Source organism: Sapajus apella, unplaced genomic scaffold (genome assembly GCF_009761245.1).
Source record: "Sapajus apella isolate SASKATOON/1434 unplaced genomic scaffold, GSC_monkey_1.0 scaffold18, whole genome shotgun sequence".
Classification (NCBI taxonomy): domain Eukaryota; kingdom Metazoa; phylum Chordata; class Mammalia; order Primates; family Cebidae; genus Sapajus; species Sapajus apella.
In genome coordinates, this window is record NW_022436958.1 from 4,127,916 (window position 1) to 4,146,831 (window position 18,916).

The following is an 18,916-nucleotide window of genomic DNA, read 5'->3' on the forward strand; positions in this document are numbered from 1 at the left end:
ATTACAATTCAACCTGAGATTTGGGCAGGGACACAAATCCAAAGCATATCAAAGAGTGAATAGGTAAGTAAAAGGCTGAAAGATGATATTTACAATACATATATCTAAAAAATACTGTGCAGAATATATATAAACAACTTTTGCTAACCAATAAGGAAAAAAGCAACAATATAATAAACAAAAGGCAAAAAGACTTACACAGGCATTTTATAAAAATAGATGTGTCATTGGCCATTACAAGTCAAAATGTGGTTATCTCTGGGGAAACAGGACCACAGGAAAGGTACATTCTGGAGTTTTTGGAAAGTTATATAGTGTCATTTACTAGTGCTATATAAATTCTTAGGTTATGTATTTAAGATTTTGTACCTACCTGTTATAATGATTTTCAGATTTTTGGATGCAATTAACTATATTTCAGTATGCAACTATTGCAAGACTCCCCATTTTCTCTTTCTTTCTTTCTTTCTTTCTTTCTTTCTTTCTTTCTTTCTTTCTTTCTTTCTTTCTTTCTTTCTTTCTATTTCATGATACAGGGTCTTATTCTGTCACCCAGGCTGGAGTACAGTGTACAGTCATGTGATCACAGCTCACTTCAGCCTGGACCTCACAGCCTCAAGTGATCCCTCACACTAGCCGCCCAAGTAGCTGGGACTGCAGGTGTGTGCCACTATGATAGGCTAATTTTGTGATTTTGGGGAGCATGGGGTTTCACTGTGTGTTCCCAGGCTGGTCTCAAACTCCTTGGCCCAAGCAATCTGCCTGCATTGGCCTCCCAAAATGCTGGGATTATAGGCATGAGCTACCGCACCCAGCCAACTGTCAGTTCCGATTGAACCCAGATGAAGAGAGAACCCTACAGTGGCTAAATGCTGTAGTACGGGACGTCCTGCCACTTAGGCTTTATATGCTAGGAGTTCAATGCAATTCTCTCTGTGCTGAAACTATTCTCCATTTGGAAATTTAACTGTTAATTTCCATTTGGAAATTAGTTTCTTAACCTCTAAAAAACTAAGATGTTAACGCAAAAGGATGATGAGAATGGGAAGCAGGAAATAATAGTGGATACAAATTTTAGCCAGGATTTTATGAAGAAGATAGAAAAGTGGTAATTGTCCAGAGCTGAGCTAGTTAAATCTGTGCCTACAGAGGCAAATACCTTCAAGTAGTGAGCCAATTTAACATAGCTTCCTCCAGGTTCATTCTTGTTGCAAATGACAAAATGTCATTCATTTTTGTTGTTAAATAGTATTTCATTATTCATTTACACTATATTTTCTTTATAGACTTTTCTGTAGCTGGACACTTACATTGATTCCACATCTCAGCTATTTTGAATAGTGTTGCAATAAACATGGGGTGCAGATGTCTCTTTGACATACTGATTTCATTTCCTTTGGATATACATCCAGTAGCAGGAATGCTGGACCTTACAGTAGTTCTATCTTCTAATTATTTGAGAAATCTCCATACTGTTTTCCATAATGTCTATATGAAATTCCATTCCCATCAGTAGTGTGTTGGGGTTCCCTTTTATTCATATCCTTGAGGCTGGGGTGGTAAGAGGGGTAGGGAGGATGGGAACAGGTTGGACAAATGATGTATAATTAAAGTTAGAAAGGAGGAATGAATTCAGAGCTCAATTGAACATCAATGACTATAGTCTTAAAAAATGCATGGAGTGTATATTAAGTGTCCTCATAACAAAAATGATAACATTGTGAGGTAATGCACATGTTAATTAGCAAGAGTTAACCATTGCACAATGTATATGTACCTCAAAACATGATGCTGTATATTGTACATAATAAATACATACAATGTTATTTGTTAATTGAAAAACGATAACTAAAATTTAAAAAGTGAGCTGAATAACTGCCAATTAGCTGAGTCTCAGAGCTCAAGGTCATCACAAAACATTCAAGCAGGGGTTCAGTAGTGGGGCATGGATTAGTGTCTATCTAAAGAGTATTCAGCCCTCCAGAGCTGTTCCCCATCTTATGCAAGAGACGACTGCTCCTCCTCCGATCACCAAGCACAGAGGAAAGAAGAGAGGAGGTAAGAATTGAAATAGGAGAGATTTTGTGAAAACCTGAATTAGTAACTGTGGACTCTCGGTAACCTCCCCACTGACCCTCACTACATTAAAGGAAGATTGCCATCCAAGCAAATCACAATCTCCACCCTGACTGGATCCAAGAAAGAGACGGAAGGAAGATTTTTGCTCTGGAGAAACTGAATGACCCAGCGAAAAATCTGTTCAAACTAAAACTTATATCATACTACATTCATTTCAAGTGTTACTCAGAAGTAATATTTTCCTTAACATCTCTGATCGGTGACACCAAACACTGACATGATTTCCAGAAGGGCTCATTGCCACTGAAGTTGCTGTATACATTGCAGTTCCCTGCCCTACAGCACCAACACACTCCGTGGCTCTAAAAAGTGCTAATAAATATTTTCTGAGTTTATTAATAAATTCAGCCACATGCTTGTCAAATCTTAGGAATCAAAAATCACAAAGTACTGGAAGTAACTTTTGTAGGTCAACTAATGTTCCCTGGGCACAATAATTTCTAAACAGTTTTCTATCATGTTTCTGTACAATGTCAAGACAGAAGTAAAGAAACCCACATGGAACTTTAGAGCTTTTATATTTTTGCTTCAGTGAAGCCAAACCAAATTATTCAATAGCTTAAAGTCAATCTCTCTGCTATCTCTTCAAAATTTCAGCATCAGCATTAATGAAAGGTTTTTGTGGAGTTTCAGACCAGTAACTTAAAAAGACACTGGTAGTCTGTGTATCCATGGAAATAGGGAATGAGTAGACTTTTTGATAAGATTATGCTATCATTGGGATAGGTCATAATGACACCTGGCAAAAAGGAATTGCAGGACGGAAAAGGGCCTGAAGCAAGCCTGTCCTCATTAATTTTATCTCAACTCTATTGCTCTCATTCGTCGCTGGCAATATATTCCTCCACCCTCAAGCTCCATAAGAAAGTATCTAGTTGTTTCCAAAATTTATTTAGAGTCTCTGTTTTCATGGACCAGTTGCTATTCTAAATAAGTAGGATAATTCACTTCCTACTTACTGGAAAAGGTTAAAGAAAGAGTACTGAATTAATTTATTGATTACAGCTATTGTTCTCATTTTTAGAATACATCATCATGCTGCTTTTCACTGATTTCCTAAGTAAAGCCGCCATTCTTTCAAAGTTTCTCAGTTTTATACATTGCCTCATTGATTCATATGAGGATTAAATAACATAATGTTAGTACGGTGCTTAGCACAGTACCTGGCACAAGTACTGGTGTACATAATTACAGTTTTGAGATTCATTTCACTATTAGCTTTTTTAAAAAATTGAAATTTTATATGTTTAAGGTGTACAGCATGAAGTTTTGATATAAATATACAGTGGACAGATTACTGAAGTCAAGCTAATGAACATATTTATCTTTTCACATGGTTACCATAAGAGAGAGAGAGAGAGACAGAGTGTGTGCTGGCACAAGAGGCCTACCTTTTGGCTTACCTTGGCTTTTGATAATGTCTTCCACCCTAACCTTAATGATGTGTGTAATAGCTTTTGATTTAAAGTGAGAGATATATAACTCTTCCTTTCTCTTGAAAACTTAGAGGCCATTGTAGGGTTCTTAATTGGTCTAACTTCAATATTGTTTTGTCTCAGGAAATAGGCAGAGCTGAGGAAGAGAGAGATGAGGGAATGGTTGATGAGAGGAACAGTTAGAAAACATACAACATCTATTTATTAAGCTTGTCATCACATTTGGTTGTGGCTTGAGGCACCACAAAACAGTTACAACAATAACATCAAAGATTACTGATCACAGGTCACCATAGCAGATATGATAAAATGAAAAAGTTTGAAATATGATGAGAATTACCAAAATGTGACAAAGAGACGAAGTAAGCTTATCCCGTTGGAAAAATATCGCCCATAGCCTTGCTTAAAGCACAGTTGTCACAAACCTTTACTTTGCTAAACATGCAATATCTAGGAAGTACGACAAAATGAAACATAATAAAATGAGGTATCCCTGTATTCAACACAGTATTATTAAGTATAGTCTCCATGCTATACACTAGATCTCTAGAACGTGCTTATCCTACATAACCAGAACTTTGTACCTTTTGACCAACATCTCCCCATGCACCCAACGTCTGGTAACCACTATTGTGTTTCTGTTTCTATGAGTTTTACTATTATAGCTAACTCATAAAAGTGGAATCATTCAGCATTTTTCCTTATGCATCTGGCTTACTTCATTTACCATAATGTCCTCCAAGTTCGTTTGAGTTGTCTTAAATAGGAGGATCGTTTTCTTTTTCAGTGCTGAGCAATATTCCATTATATGCATGTGTATGCATTTGTACGTGTGTGTGTGTGTGTGTGTGTGTGTGTGTGTCACTATTTCTTTATCCATCTTGACACTTAGGTGGTTCCACATCATGGCTATTGTGAAGATTGCTGAAATGGACATGGGAATTCAACCATTTCTTCAAGGCTCTGCTCTCAATTATTTTGGATACTTATATAGAGGAGGAATTGATAGATCATGGGTAGTTCTAATCTTAATTTTTTGAGAAAACCCCATAATGTTTTACAAAAGGCTTTACCAATTCACCTTCCCACCAACCATGTACAAGGTTTCCCTTTTCTCCATAGGATAGCTATTGGCCTATTCGCTTTTAGAGTAATATCAGGAAAATAGGTAATTCCTGTTCTGCTTTGTTTTCTTTGAGAAATCCTTAATCAGGTAGTATTTGTTCTCCTTTATTTTTTAGAACTTGATACAGAAAAATATACACTTCATGTTATTCCATTGTATGAATTATTGACTTATATACCCTTATTAAGCAGCTGATCTGTTCTGCAATAATAATTATTTGCTTTCTCTTGTTCAATTCAATTTCTTTTCTAAAACTAAACACATTATATTTCACCTATCTTTCATAATTAGAGTTATCAAACATCTTGGTATGCCTTGGACACACCTGTTTATGCATGTTTTCCTGGCAGTTTTCTATTATGCATTTGTGTTTGGTTTTTCCACATTTTAACAATGCATAAAGAGTAACATTATTTTACGCCACTATGGCTTTGGCAAATCCACACGCTGACTTTCAGTTTCTTTCTTGTTCTTCACATTGCCAATTTAAAACATAGTTAACATGAAAAACAATCAATAAAATCTGGTGTCTAATTTCTAAGATTATCTAAAACTCAAGGTAACAATATATTTATTTATTATTGGTAAATGATATGAATAAGCTTTCTCTCTCTCATATATTTGAGAGTACAACAAAACGAATTATTTTTATATGAGATATATATAAGAATATATATATATTTATATATATATAAATATATGTATATTTATATATATATATAAAAATATAAGAATATATATATAGCATATACATGAGAGAGGCAGCTTATTGGTAAATGATTTGATATGAATAAGCTTTCATATATATATGAAAATGTATATATACGTGTGTGTGTATATATATATGAGAGAGAGAAAGCTTATTTTTATCATATCATTTACCAGTGTTTATTAGGTATTTATTAGTGCCCAAAGTAAGGAAATAATTGCCAAGCATGACATCCAAGCCCATAATTACAAAGCGAAGATTGATATAATGAATTTTATCTTTATTTTGTATTTTATTTGTTGTTACATTTACTTTAGTTTACTCTTAATGACAACAATAAATTATAGTGTTTATGGATGCATATAAAGATAAAATTATTTGAAAAGGCAAGGAAGCCATTACTATAAAATTCTAAGCAGCAGTGACATTTGAAGTTTGGGAAGGGTTGTAATTGGAATGGGATAAATGAAAAGGCCCTGGTGTGGCTAACAAATTTTGCCTAAGGGGAGGTAACCCAGCACATGTCAAAAACAGAGGAGGTCAAAATTCTCATGCTGATAAATTATATTTTTAAAAAAAAGGCTTTCACTATGATGTTGTGAAAAATGTTAAGTCTCTATGCAGTAAGACATATCTTTCAGAATAAAATGTACAGTTATCCCTACTTACTTGCAAGGGATATATTCCAAGACCCCTGCAAATTTTCAGGGGGGTGCCTGAAACTCTGCATGTATAGTCCTGAATCTTTTATAGAGACTACTATGATTTTTCATATATCTTTATGTACATACCTATGATAAATTGTAATTTATAAATTAAGCACAGTAAGATATTAACAATAACACAATAGAATAATTGTAACTATATTAAAGTTATAGTTACATATAGTTACAACTTTCTCTCACCTAGTATTTTCAGATTGTAGTTGACTTTGAGAAATTGCTGCAAAGGAGTGATTGCTGTAGTGTCTGAATTCAAAACAAAATACAAAGAGGAAGTAAAATTATAAGAACTTGTGGCTAATAGGTTAAGTGTGTTATATGTAGACATACACTCATACACAAACATACATAGTCACATGTACACACACAGATCCATATATGTATCTACACATAAGCACTGGATATCTGAGAGGTATATTTTTAAATTTTTAAATTTTTATTTTTGTTTCAGGAGCACATGTGTAGATCGGCCATATAGATACATTGTGTAATGCAGATGTTTGGTGTATGGAATATTTCATCACCCAGCTAATAATAGAACCTGGCAGGTAGCTTTTGGATCCTCACCTTCCCCGACCCTCCACCCTTAAGTAGGCCCCTGTGTCTTTTGTGCCATATATTGTGTCCATCTGTACTTAATGTTTAGCTCCCACTTGTAAGTGAGAACATGTGGTATTTGATTTTGTGTTTCTGTGTTAGTTAGCTTAGGATAATTGCCTCCTGCTCCATCCATGTTGTTGCAGAGGACATGTTCTCTTTTTTATGGCTGCATAGTATTCCATGGTGTATATATACCACATATTCTTTATCCAGTCTACCATTGTTGGGCATCTATATCGACTCCATGTTTTTGCTATTGTGAGTAATGCTGCAATGAACATATGTATGCATGCGCCTTTATGTAGAATGACATATTCCTTTGGGTATATACTCAGTAATGAGATTGGTGAGTCAAATGATAGTTCTTTTCAAGTTCTTTGGGAAATTGTCAAACTGCTTTCCACAGTGGCTGAACTAATTCACATTACCACCAATAATGTATAAGTATTCTGTTTTCTCCTCCAGCTGGCCAGCATCTCTTATATTTTGACTTATTGATAGTAGCCATTTTGAAAGGGTTGAGATGATAGATTATCATGGTTTAAAATTGCCTTTTTCTAATGATTAGCAATGTTGAAACTTTTTTTATTTTTGTTGGTCACAAATATGTCTTTATTGAAAAATGTCTGTTCATGTCCTTTGCCAGCTTTTTAATGGCATTGTTTTTGTTTCGTTTATAAATTTGTTGCAGTTCCTTATAGACGCTGGAGAGTAGACCTTTGTCAGATGCAGTCTTTAAATGTTTTTCCCTATCTTGTGGGTTGACTATTAACTCTGTGTATTAGTCTATTTTTACATTGCTAAAAAAAATCGGAGACAGGGCAATTTATAAAGAAAAGAGATTTAATGTGTTCCTCATGTTTCTTCAGGCTATAAAGGAATCATAGCAGCTTCTGCTGCTGAGGAGGCCTCAGGAAACTTACAATCATGGGGGAAGACTAACAGAAAGCAGGCACATCTTAGATGGCTGGAGCAGGAGTTAGGTAGGTGCAGGGGGAGGTGACATACACCTTTAAATAACTGGATCTCATGATAACTCACTATCATGACAAGAACACCAAAAGAGATGTTGCTAAATTATTTTGAGAAAACACCCCTGTGATCCAGCTATCTCCCAGCAGGCCTCACCTCCAGCTTTGGGGATTATATTTCAACATGCGATTTGGTCAGGGACACAGATCCAAACCATATCACTCTGTTGACAGTCTTCTTTGCTTTGCACTAACGTTGCATCCTTGGAATAATCCTACTTGATTGTGGTGGATCAGCTTTTTCATATGTGGCTGGATTTGGTTTGCTAGCATTTTGTTGAGAATTTTTGATCCGTGTTCCTGAAGAATATTGATCTGAAGTGTCCTTTTTGTTGTGTTTTGATATTAGAATGATGTTGGCCTCATAGAATAAAATAGGGTGGAACCCCTTCTCAATTTTTTGGAATCATTTCAGTAGGAATGGTACCAGTTCTTCTTCACATCTGGTAGAATTCAGTTGTGAATTTGGTCTTGGGCTTTTGTGGTAAGCTTTTTGGTACTGATTCCATTTCATAACTCATTATTAGTCTGTTCAGGTTTGAATTTCTTTCTGATTCAGTCTCGGGAAGTTGTTTTTTTTTTTTTTTTTCTTCATAGGAATGTTTCCATTTCTTCTCGATTCCCCACTTTGTGTGCATATATGTGTTCAGAATAGTCTCTGATGGTTCTTTGTATTTATGTGAAGTCAGTGGTAACATACCCTTTGTCATTTCTGATTGTGTTTATTTGAATATTCTCTTTTTGTTTTCCTTTATTAGTCTACCTGGCAGCCAATCTATCTTACCTATTCTTTCAAAGAACCAATTTCTAGTTTCATTGATATCTTGTATGGCTTTTAACATCTCAGCTTCCTTCAGTTTAGCTCTGACCTTTGTTATTTCTTGTCTTCTGCTAGCTTTGGGGTTGGTTTGCCTTGTTTTTCTAGTTTCTCAAAATGTGATTATTAGGTTGTTAATTTGAGAACTTTCTAACTTTTCGATGTTGATGTTGGGCGCTATTAACTATTCTCTTACCACTGCTTTAGCTGTGTCCCAGGGGTTCCATTACGTTGTATCTCTCTTCTCATTAGTTTCAAAGAATGTCTTTGAAACGTCTTGATTTTTGCCTTAATTTCATTGTTTACTCAGGAGCAGATTGTTTAAAAGTCATTCAGGAGCAGATTGTTTAATTTCTGTGTGATTGTTTGGTTTTGATAAATCTTCTTAGCATTTATCTCTTTTTTATTATGCTATAGTCTGAGACAGTGATTGGTATGACTTTGTCTTTTTAAAAAAAATTTCCTGAGAATTGTTTTATGGACCATTGTGTGGCTGATTTTAGCAACTGTGCCACGTACAGATGAGAAGAATATATATTCTGTTGTTTTTGGATGGAAAGTTTTGTATATGTCTGTTAGGTGCATTTGTTCAAATGTCAAGTTCAGTTCCTGAATATCTTTGTTCGTTTTCTGTTTTAATGATCTGTCCAATACTGTCAGTGGGCTGTCGAAGTCTCCCACTATTATATAGTTACCTCATCTCTTCACAGGTTTCTAAGAATCTGTTTTATTAATGTGTGTGCTCCTGTATTGGTGCATATCTATTTAGGATCATTAAGTCTTTTTGTTGAATTGAGCCCTTTACCATTACATAATGTCCTTTGTCTTTCTCATTATTGTTGGTTTAAAGTCTGTTTTGCCTGAAATTAGAATGTTCCTGCCTTTTCATGTTTTCCATTTGCTTAGCATATTTTTCTCCATCCCTTTACTTTGAGCCTATGGGTGTCATTGCATGTAAGTTGGGAATCTTGAACATAGTGTAGAGTTTGCTTTTGCTTTTTTATCCAACTTGCCACTTTGGATCTTTTAATTGGGGCATTTATCCCACTTATATTCAAGATTTGTACTGATATGTGCAAATTTTATCCTTTCATCATATTGATAGCTGGTTATTATGCAGACCTGATCATGTAGTTGCTTTGTAGAGTCAATGGTCTACATACTTAAGTGTGTTTTTGTGGTCTTTCATTTCCATATTTAGCACTCCCTGAAAGCTCTCTTGTAAGGCAGGTCTAGTGATAAAAAATTCCTTTAGCATTTGCTTGTCTAAAAAGGATATTATTTCTACTTCCTTTATGAAGCTTAGTTTGGATGGATATGAAATTCTTTGTTAAAGTTTATTTTCTTTAAGAATGCTGAATTTAGGCCCCCAATCTCTTCTGACTTATAGGGTTTCTGCTGAAAGTTTCATTGCTAGCCTAATTAAGTTTCCCTTTGGTAGGTGACCTGCTCTTTCTCTCTTGCTACATTTTTCTTTTCTTTTCTTTTTTCTTGAGATAGGGTTTCACTGTTCTCACCCAAGTTGGAGTGCAGTGGCATGCTTATGTCTCCCTGAAGCCTCAACCTCTCAAGCTCAAGCGATCCTCCCACCTCAGCCTCCTGAGTAGCCGGGAATACAGGTGTATGCCACTATACCTGCCTAATTTTTCTAGAGATGGGTTTTCTCTGTGTTGCCCAGGCTGGTCCTGAGTGCCTATACTCAAGAGACATTACTCCCTTAGCCTCTCAAATAGTTGGGATTACAGGCAGGAGACACCATACCCACCCTATATTTTTTCCTTGTTGTTAACTTTGGGGAATCTGATGACCATGTTTTATAAGGATTATAATCTTGCATAATATCTTGCAGAGATTCTCTGCAATTTCTGAATTTGAATGTTAGCCTTTATAGTGAGGATGGGGAAATTTTTTTGGATAATATCCTCAACTTGTTTGTTTTCTCATTCTTTTTGAGGGATGCAAATGAGTCACAGATTTGGTTTATTTACATAATCACATATTGCTCAGAGGTTTTGTTCGTTTTTAAAAATTATTTTTTCCTTTATTTTTGTCTGAGTGAGTTAATGTAGGGAACCAGTCTTTGATCTCTGAGTTTCTTAACTCAGCTTGGCCTAGACTACTGTTAATACTTGCAATTGAATTATAAAATTCTTGCTGTGTGTTTTTCAGCTCTTTCCAACTGATTTTTTTTTTTCAATTAAAATGGGGCATTTTGTCTTTCAGCTCCTGTATTGCTATATTGTAATCCTTGATTGGGTTTCAACAATCCCCTGAATCTTAAGGCCTTCATTCCCATCCATATTCTGAATTCTATTTCCGTAATTTCAACCATTTAAATTTGGTTAAGGATCATTGCTGAGGACCTAGTGTGATCCTTTGGAGGAAAGAAGACACTCTTTCTTCTTTCTCTGACTTTTTCAGTTGCCAATTTTCTGTGCTGGTTCTTTCTCACCTATGGTGGGCCAATGTTCCTTAAACCATAGTGCAATTTGAGTATAGCCAGTTGACTTTGCTTCCGGATGTTTTTAGAGGGCCAAGCCTTTGTGCAAGGTCTTTATTTGTAGCTAAATTTTTGTTCCCATTTTCACAGGATGGGGGTATGTTAGCAAAGTATTTTTGGTGTTAAAGTTAGGACTGTGATCCAGTAGATGGTGCTTAAACATAACGGCCAGCAGGTAGGCTTTTGCTCAGCCATGTGGCTCCTCTGTATTTCCTGTTTGCAGCCATACTCCCTCTCAGTGCTGGGAGTGTGCGGGCTCCTCTCCCACTTGAGTACTGGCCTCAGAACTTCGCTTAGCACTGCTGGGCTGTGCACCACAGCCCTAAGGTAAGCTCAGGTTTTATGTTCCCTCCCCAGCTTGGGGGCAGCAGGGGCAGAGACCTTAGCAGTGATAATGGCATACAGCCTTTCGCTTGTGTCTAGGGGCTTCACCTCAGAGAAATGAAGAGCTGCCACCAATCAGAGTGATCAACCTGTGACGGGGCAGCTGCATTGTGGGCCCAAGCCAGGGGACCCGGTCTGGTAATGAGCAGGGGTTGCCGGGTCTCACAGGGAAGAGAGATTGGGCGCTTCTCCTTAGGGCAGCTTTGGTGTGAGGAAAGCATTCGGGTTCCCTGTTCCTTCCGTTGGTACAGGGCAGCAAGGACAGTACCACTGTGCTGGCAGTGGCAAGAGGCTTTCAGTTGCTCTTGGAGCTCCATCCCAGAGAAATACAGAACTGCTCCAATGGGAATGTTCAGGCAGCGATATGGCAGCTGTGTTGTGGGCCCGGAGTTGTGGGCCTTGCTTGATGAAGAGCAGGGGATCAGGGGCTCACAGAAAGACTGTGCTCCTCTTCATATGTTGACTATGATATGCTGGAGGTGTGACTACAGTCCTCAGGCTCTTTGTTTCTTCTTCAGTTAGAGGGCAGAAAGAGCAGAACAGCCACAGTGGCAGTGGCAGAGGAGCTGTCAGTTACCTCTGGGAGTTCCACTCCAGGGAAACAGCCACTACCAGTGAGAATGCTCAGTTGGGGGTGGGGCAGCTGCTCTGCACTCACAAGCTGGGGACCTGCCTAGTGATGAGGAGGGGGTGGAGGCTCACAGAAAAGAGAGACTGGGCTCCTCCCTATCTGGTGGCTGTGACGTGCTGGATATGCCTGCAACATGACCAGGCTCTTTGTTCCTTCCCTAGCTGGAGGGTGGTAAGGGTGGTACCACTGCAGCTGCAACAAGAGAGAGACTGTGAGTCGTCTGTAGAATTTCCTCCCCAGAGAAGCTCAGAGCTGCCACTGACTGAAATGTTCCAGTGGGTGCAGCGAGGTTGCAATGGGGACCCAGGTGGGTGCAGCGAGGTTGCAATGGGGACCCAGGTGGAGAAATGAGGAGTAAAGTGGCAGACATCAATGTGGGAAACAGTCTGAGTGCTTTTCTGTAAGGCTGCTTCACCATGCTGCAGACGCATGTCAGTCCCCAGTCTCTTTGCTCTCTCTGGAGGTCGAGGGCAGCAGGGGCAGGAACTGCAGACCAGCAAAAATGCTGGCTTGCCTGCTACTGCTGGGAGCTCCATTCCAAGGAAGTGCAGGGCAGCACTGCTACTGGCCTGAGCGCCCAGTTGGGGTTCTCAGTGGCTGGGGTTCCAGGTCAGGAGGCCTTGTTCAGTGAGGAGTAGTGGGAGCTGAAACTGCATGGAAAACAGCCTGGCCACTCTTCCCTAAGGCAGCTACGCTGTGCTGGAGGCCTGTGTTAGTCCTTATTCTTTTTGCTCCCTTTCAAGCATGAGGTGGGAGGGAGCTGCAGGGGTAGGAGCTGTGGAGCAGCAAAAATGGCAGCCTGCCTGCTACTGCTGGGAGCTCTGTCCCAGGGAAGGGCAGGGATGCTACCTGTTAGAGAGGTCAGGGGGGCTGAGTTGGCCAGTGGGCCCTGTCTGGTGAGATCCTGTGGAAGTGAAGTTTGCAATCCGTCTGCTCCTCAGCCCCATGGATTTAGCCCCTATCCTGAGGTTGTGCGAAGGAGGCTAGCCTTCCCTGTTGTCAGAGCCACAGCAGCCACAGCTAGGTTGCCCATGGGTCCAAGGCCCCAGGACTCCACGTGTGCTTGAGTAGTGACTTAACCCAGACTTCATGTAGCTTTCTGTGTTTGTCTGGAGGCCCTGGTGGAGGGATGTCATGTAGGATCTTCCTAGTTCAGGGTTGCAAAGGTCCATGGGGGAAGTGTGAGTGCCCTGGGGCTCTCACTCATTCCCTCTTTTCCCACAGTTGGATTCTCCCCACTAACTCCGCACCAACCCCGTGTGGACAAGTATCTTGTTTTGCTCTTCTCTGTTCTCCATGGGTTGCCTTGCTTCCTTGATGAATCTCAACATGTCCAAATGGACAATCCAGCTGAAGAGCCAGTGTTCACTCACCATTCTATCTCCTCTCCATGAAAGCAGACTACATTGACTGTTTTCAGTCAACCATCTTGGCACTCCATCAGGTTTTATATAAAAACCAACAAATATTATCTGTGAGTGATGGGTGACTTTCCATTTGTTCTTTATACTTTTTGATATGATTATGAATATGTTTAAATTAGAAGGAAAATCTTATTTAGAAAGAATACTTCAGGTAAATTGATTTCTGGGACAAGGCACAAGATAAAATTTCAGTGTTGGTTTTAAAGTTGTGTGCTAGGCTGGGCATGGTGACTCACGCCTATAATCCCTGCAATTTGGGAGGCTGAGGCGGGTGGATGGTCTGAGGTCGGGAGTTCAAGACCAGCCTGGATAACATGGTGGAACTTCATCTCTACTGAATATACAAAATTAGCTGGGCGTGGTGGCACGCACCTATAATCCCAGCTACTTGCAAGGCTGAGGCAGGAGAATCGATAGAACCCAGGAGGTGGAGGGTGCAGTGAGCTAGGATTGTGTCACCACATTCCTAGCCTGGGTGACAGAGTGAGACTCTGACAAAAAAAAAAAAAAAAAAAAAAAGACACATCCTGTGTGATTAAAGATAATCATACTGTTTTATTTATCAATTACTATGTAACAAATTAATCCAAAATGTAGCAGCTTAGCACAAACCAAGATTTATTTTCCCCCAGGATACGTGGAGGAGGAGTCTGGGTACAGCTGGCTCAGACTTTTTCAGGAGGTTTCAGTAAGTTGTCAGCTAGGGAGACTGTCCTCTCAAGGCTCAACTTGGAGAGGATTCTCTTCCTAGCTCATTCATGTTGCTGCCACAGGCCTCAGGTCCTTGCTGCTTTTGGCCAGCTATTCACTCCTTGGACAACTATTCATTCCTTGTCATATATTTCTTTCATAGGTCTCTTCACAAAATAGTGGTTGGCTTCTCTCAGACTAAGTGAATGAGAAATAAGTGTCCATAATGGAGACTACAACTTTTTATGAGGTATTCTCAGAAGTAACATCTCACCACTTTTGCTACATTCTATTCATTACAAGCAAATCAGCAGGTCCAAGGGGATGGGATTACTTAAAGACATCAATACCAGATAGAGGGGATAACGGGTAGGGGCTGCCTGTTGCATGTAGATGTAAATCAAGTAGGCATTACTTTCAGATAAAACCATAACTGCTAATGCTATTCTTCAGGATAAATTTAGTGCATAATTCTAATTGTTTGTTTGCTTAAAGGATGCTATGTTTTCACCAACAATTAAGCAGATGAATATTTTATTGAACATATACAGTGAAGAAAAAATGAGCAATCCATGAAAATAGGATAAAACATCTTTATATAATATAATATATCTGGAGAATGATTCATTTTATTTATCAAAGTATTTGAGTTATTCAGGTGTTATAAATATATAATATTGGATTATTAGAATATATAGTTTATCCAACTAATTTTTCCCCTCCTCCATCTCTGCTTGTTGAAAATCCACTTGTATTTTTAAATGTCTTGCCAACTTTCTCCATCCTTATTTAATCTTTCCTCCCAGGTATGATCTTTCTATCTTCTGAAACTCTTATCTCTTAAAAGCTTTTATATGGGATTTATCGCACTTTGTCTAATATTAATGTCTATTACTATGTCTTTGATATCAGAGTATATATCTTATTTAACCTTTATACATTTGATAGTTATTAGTTGAATGAAAATATTTTAAAATGTTTTATCAATGACACTTGTGTTATAAAATATTAAACAATATACTAATTTAAAAGAGTCAAGACAGCATATATTTATTTTATTTGACATTTCTAATTCAATGTTGGTGATATAAGTTTGGATTCAAAGTTTAGTCTGTAACATCTCATTTTAAAAATTCCTAAATACGTGTTCTAGAGATGGATTAGCTGCAGAAGCAATTTCAATGTCAAGTTCTTTTCTAATGAGGAAATAGCATCAACTATCACTCTTTAAAATTCCTGTACATTAACATGTGAACTTGTGTAGAAGGGGCTTGGAAGGAAGGAATCAGCAGTATTTTCTCATTAGAAGCAAGCATATTTTAATAACTGAAATTATCAAATGTATTAATTTATGCTATAGCTAAATATAACTAAAATATGTAATTTATGGTATAGACATTTTGTTTTTAAAATACCCTAAAGAGCTTATTTATTCCACAAGGAAGAAAAAGCAGTAAATTTTACAAATAAAAGACTTCGACTTTTTCCAGGGTTTTATTTCTCTCTAGGTATTCTTTATGAAAAACCAGCAGTAGTAAGACTGTAACTGGCCAAGTACTCTTCCAGGTTATACAAGTTTCTGTAGAACGAAAAAGTTCCTCAGAAAATGAAATATGTATTAACAGTATCAATTATCAATTTAATAAATTGAGTTTCACACTTAGAATCACCACAAAAAGAGAGACAAATTTCTGTGGCTATTGTCAGCAACCAACATAGACATTCCACAGGCATCTAAAATTTAGCACGTGCAAAACTGTGTTCCTGAGAGTCAGCCCATCTGATTCTTCCACCTTCCTCATGTCATTTATGGCAACTCAACTTCTCAGTTGTTCAATTATTTATTGATGGTGCTCTTTCTCTGATACTAAATACTTAATTCATAAGTAGATTCTAATTTTAAGATATATTTTGGGAACAACTGTTATTCTTCACTCCACAGCTACTGCCTTGGTGAGAGTCTTCATTGTCTCTGACTTGCACTATTACAGGAGCTTCCAACTGTTCTTCCTGTTTCTGCCCTTGTCACCCTACAGACTATTTTCAATGCAACAGCCAGAGATAAACGGATAAAATGCATCAGACCTCTCTGTGTTTCTTTTTGAATATCTCAGAATGCTTCTTTCTTCCTGAGTATAAGTCCAAGTCCTGAGGAAGTTCAAGACCCCAGCTGATCCCTTCCACTGACCTCTCTAAACTTGATTCTACTGTCTCTGATCCAGCCTCATTTTTCTGTGACTTCATTGGCCTTTTCACTATTTTTAGGATGTTCCACCTTAGACACACTCCCACATTAGGACCCTTCCATTGGCTCTTCCGTCCTCTCCTGAGAGTGCTCTTCTTCCAGACGAGGGAGCACGGCTCGCTCTCTTTGTTCACAATCTGACCAAAGTGATGCCTTCTCACAGAGCTCTTTCACATCATATCTAAAGTCTCTCTGCTCAGCTCCTGCACTCTCAGGATATTCTCCTGCTTTAGATTTGTTCCTACCACTTTTGTAGCACTAATACACTATATGTTTAATTTACTTAACTCATGCATTGTCTGCCTCTACATTCACAACGTGCAATCCAGAGAGTGGGGTCTTGTCTGTTCTGCTCACTGCCCTATCACCAGTACCTAGAACAGTGCCTGGCACCAGGGCTACACTCTATGACTTCCTCGCCATGGCATTCTATGGAACAGTAATTGCTGGAGCAGGGCTGAATTCCAATGGGATTGGTTCCCCCACCCAGAGTTTGCTAGGCATAAAATAAATATGTTGAAGAAATGACTGTATAAACCAATAAGTACAGAACCATGGGCATTTTAAGAGCTACAGAGGTAATTTCTCCTCTGCTGTAATTTCTCCTCTGATAAGTATTGTATACTTATCAATGCATAAAAATTTTAAAAAATCATTGATTAGAGACTTGGGTAAAATGTTTGAGCTTATTTAAACCAACTCCTCTGCAAACCTTCCCCTCCACATGCATTATTCCTTCTTTTTCTTCAAGTAAATGTGTACGAAATGAAAGTATTCATTCATACAGTTACTGCCTTTTTGGAACTTTCCTCACCATTGGCTTCCTAAATTAACCTAGCAATCAATCTGTACAAAAAACTATGAAAACTTCATATAGTGCTATATTGAAGCATTTCTTTTTTACTTGCTTATAAATGCAATAGAATATGAATATCTAAATTTATGATTGTTCTGAGAAATGAAGTAAGCTTTGGGCTTGACTTTATTCTCCCATGTAGAATGTGTGCTTGTGAAATAATGCACCTGTATTGGTAGCTGGAAGTGGGGCAAAATGATGAATAAACATGATTAATTCACCTTTAATCAGTTATAATATTTAAAAATAAGAGTCTTATCTTTTAAATAATTGAATTAGTATGGGGTTAGTTGTGGAAGATGCATAAAATAATACTTTACAAAGTGAGGTAATTCAGAATCCAGACAACATTTTCATGCTGAAATTGTCTTTTTGTTTAAGAAAACCATTCAGTTTCCAGATTTTTCTCTTGATTGCAGAAATCCATGAATCTGTAACCATAAATTCTGTTGTTTTTTCTTATTTAGCAAACATTTATTGAGTATTTGCTAGGTTCCAGGTGCTGTATTACATGTCTTTAATACTTGCTATTTAAATTAAATCCTGACAAAAGCTACATAATATTGTGTTCTGGTCCCTACACTCTGAATTATGAGAATGGTTCAGGCAAATAATGGCCAACTGAAATGTACATAGCCTGAGAATTCAAACTAATGAAGAATCAGTGATAAATAAAATACCCAAATATGTACTCATTGGAAATGAATGTCATATTTACACTGGAAGTGAAAAGGCAACCATACTTAACAAATACATTTTTTTCTGTTTTGACAAGTTTATGATTATTTTTGAAAATATAAATGAATTTTTGGGGAAAAATGTAAAATTATCCAAACAAAAATAAGAGCTCCTTTTAAAAATATAATTATTTATGTCCTAGTTTAGAAGCATTGTTTAATATTCTAATAAGATATTTTTCAATTACTTCCTGAAATTAAAATGATTTGAGATGGAATTGCTCTTCTTGAGCTACATAGCTTTTTCCCTCCCTTTCTTCCTTCCTTCCTTCCTTCCTTCCTTCCTTCCTTCCTTTCCTTTCCTTTTTCTCTTTTTCTCTCTCTTTATTTCTATCGTCCTTTCTCTTTCTCTCTTCCTCTCTCTCTCTTTCTTTCTTTTCTTTCTTTTTCTCTCTCTTCCTCTCTTTCAATCTTTCTTTCTTTCTTCTTTCTCTTTCTTTCCTTCCTTCCTTCCTTCCTTCCTTCCTTCCTTCCTTCTTTTCTTTCTTTCTTTCTTTCTTTCTTTCTTTCTTTCTTTCTTTCTTTCTTTCTTTCTTTCTTTCTTTCTTCTTTCTTTCTTTCTCTTTCTCTCTCTCTCTCTCTCTCTCTCTCTCTCTCTCTCTCTCTCTCTCTCTCCCTTTCTTTCTTTCTTTTTTCTTCTCTTTTCTCTTTGGTTATACAATGATACTATATCCAGGAGAAGGAATTCAACCTAATCAGAAAGAAAACCACATTCTTCAATTATTTCACTTACTTCCCTACCAATATGTCTATTGGATTTTAAAACAAAGCTCAAAAGTTTGGTTTTGGTGGAGATGGAGGGGAAAGCATGTCTCTTCTTGGTCACTGAGCAAACTGTGTTCTTTGTTTTCAGGCAATTGCTTTCTCCG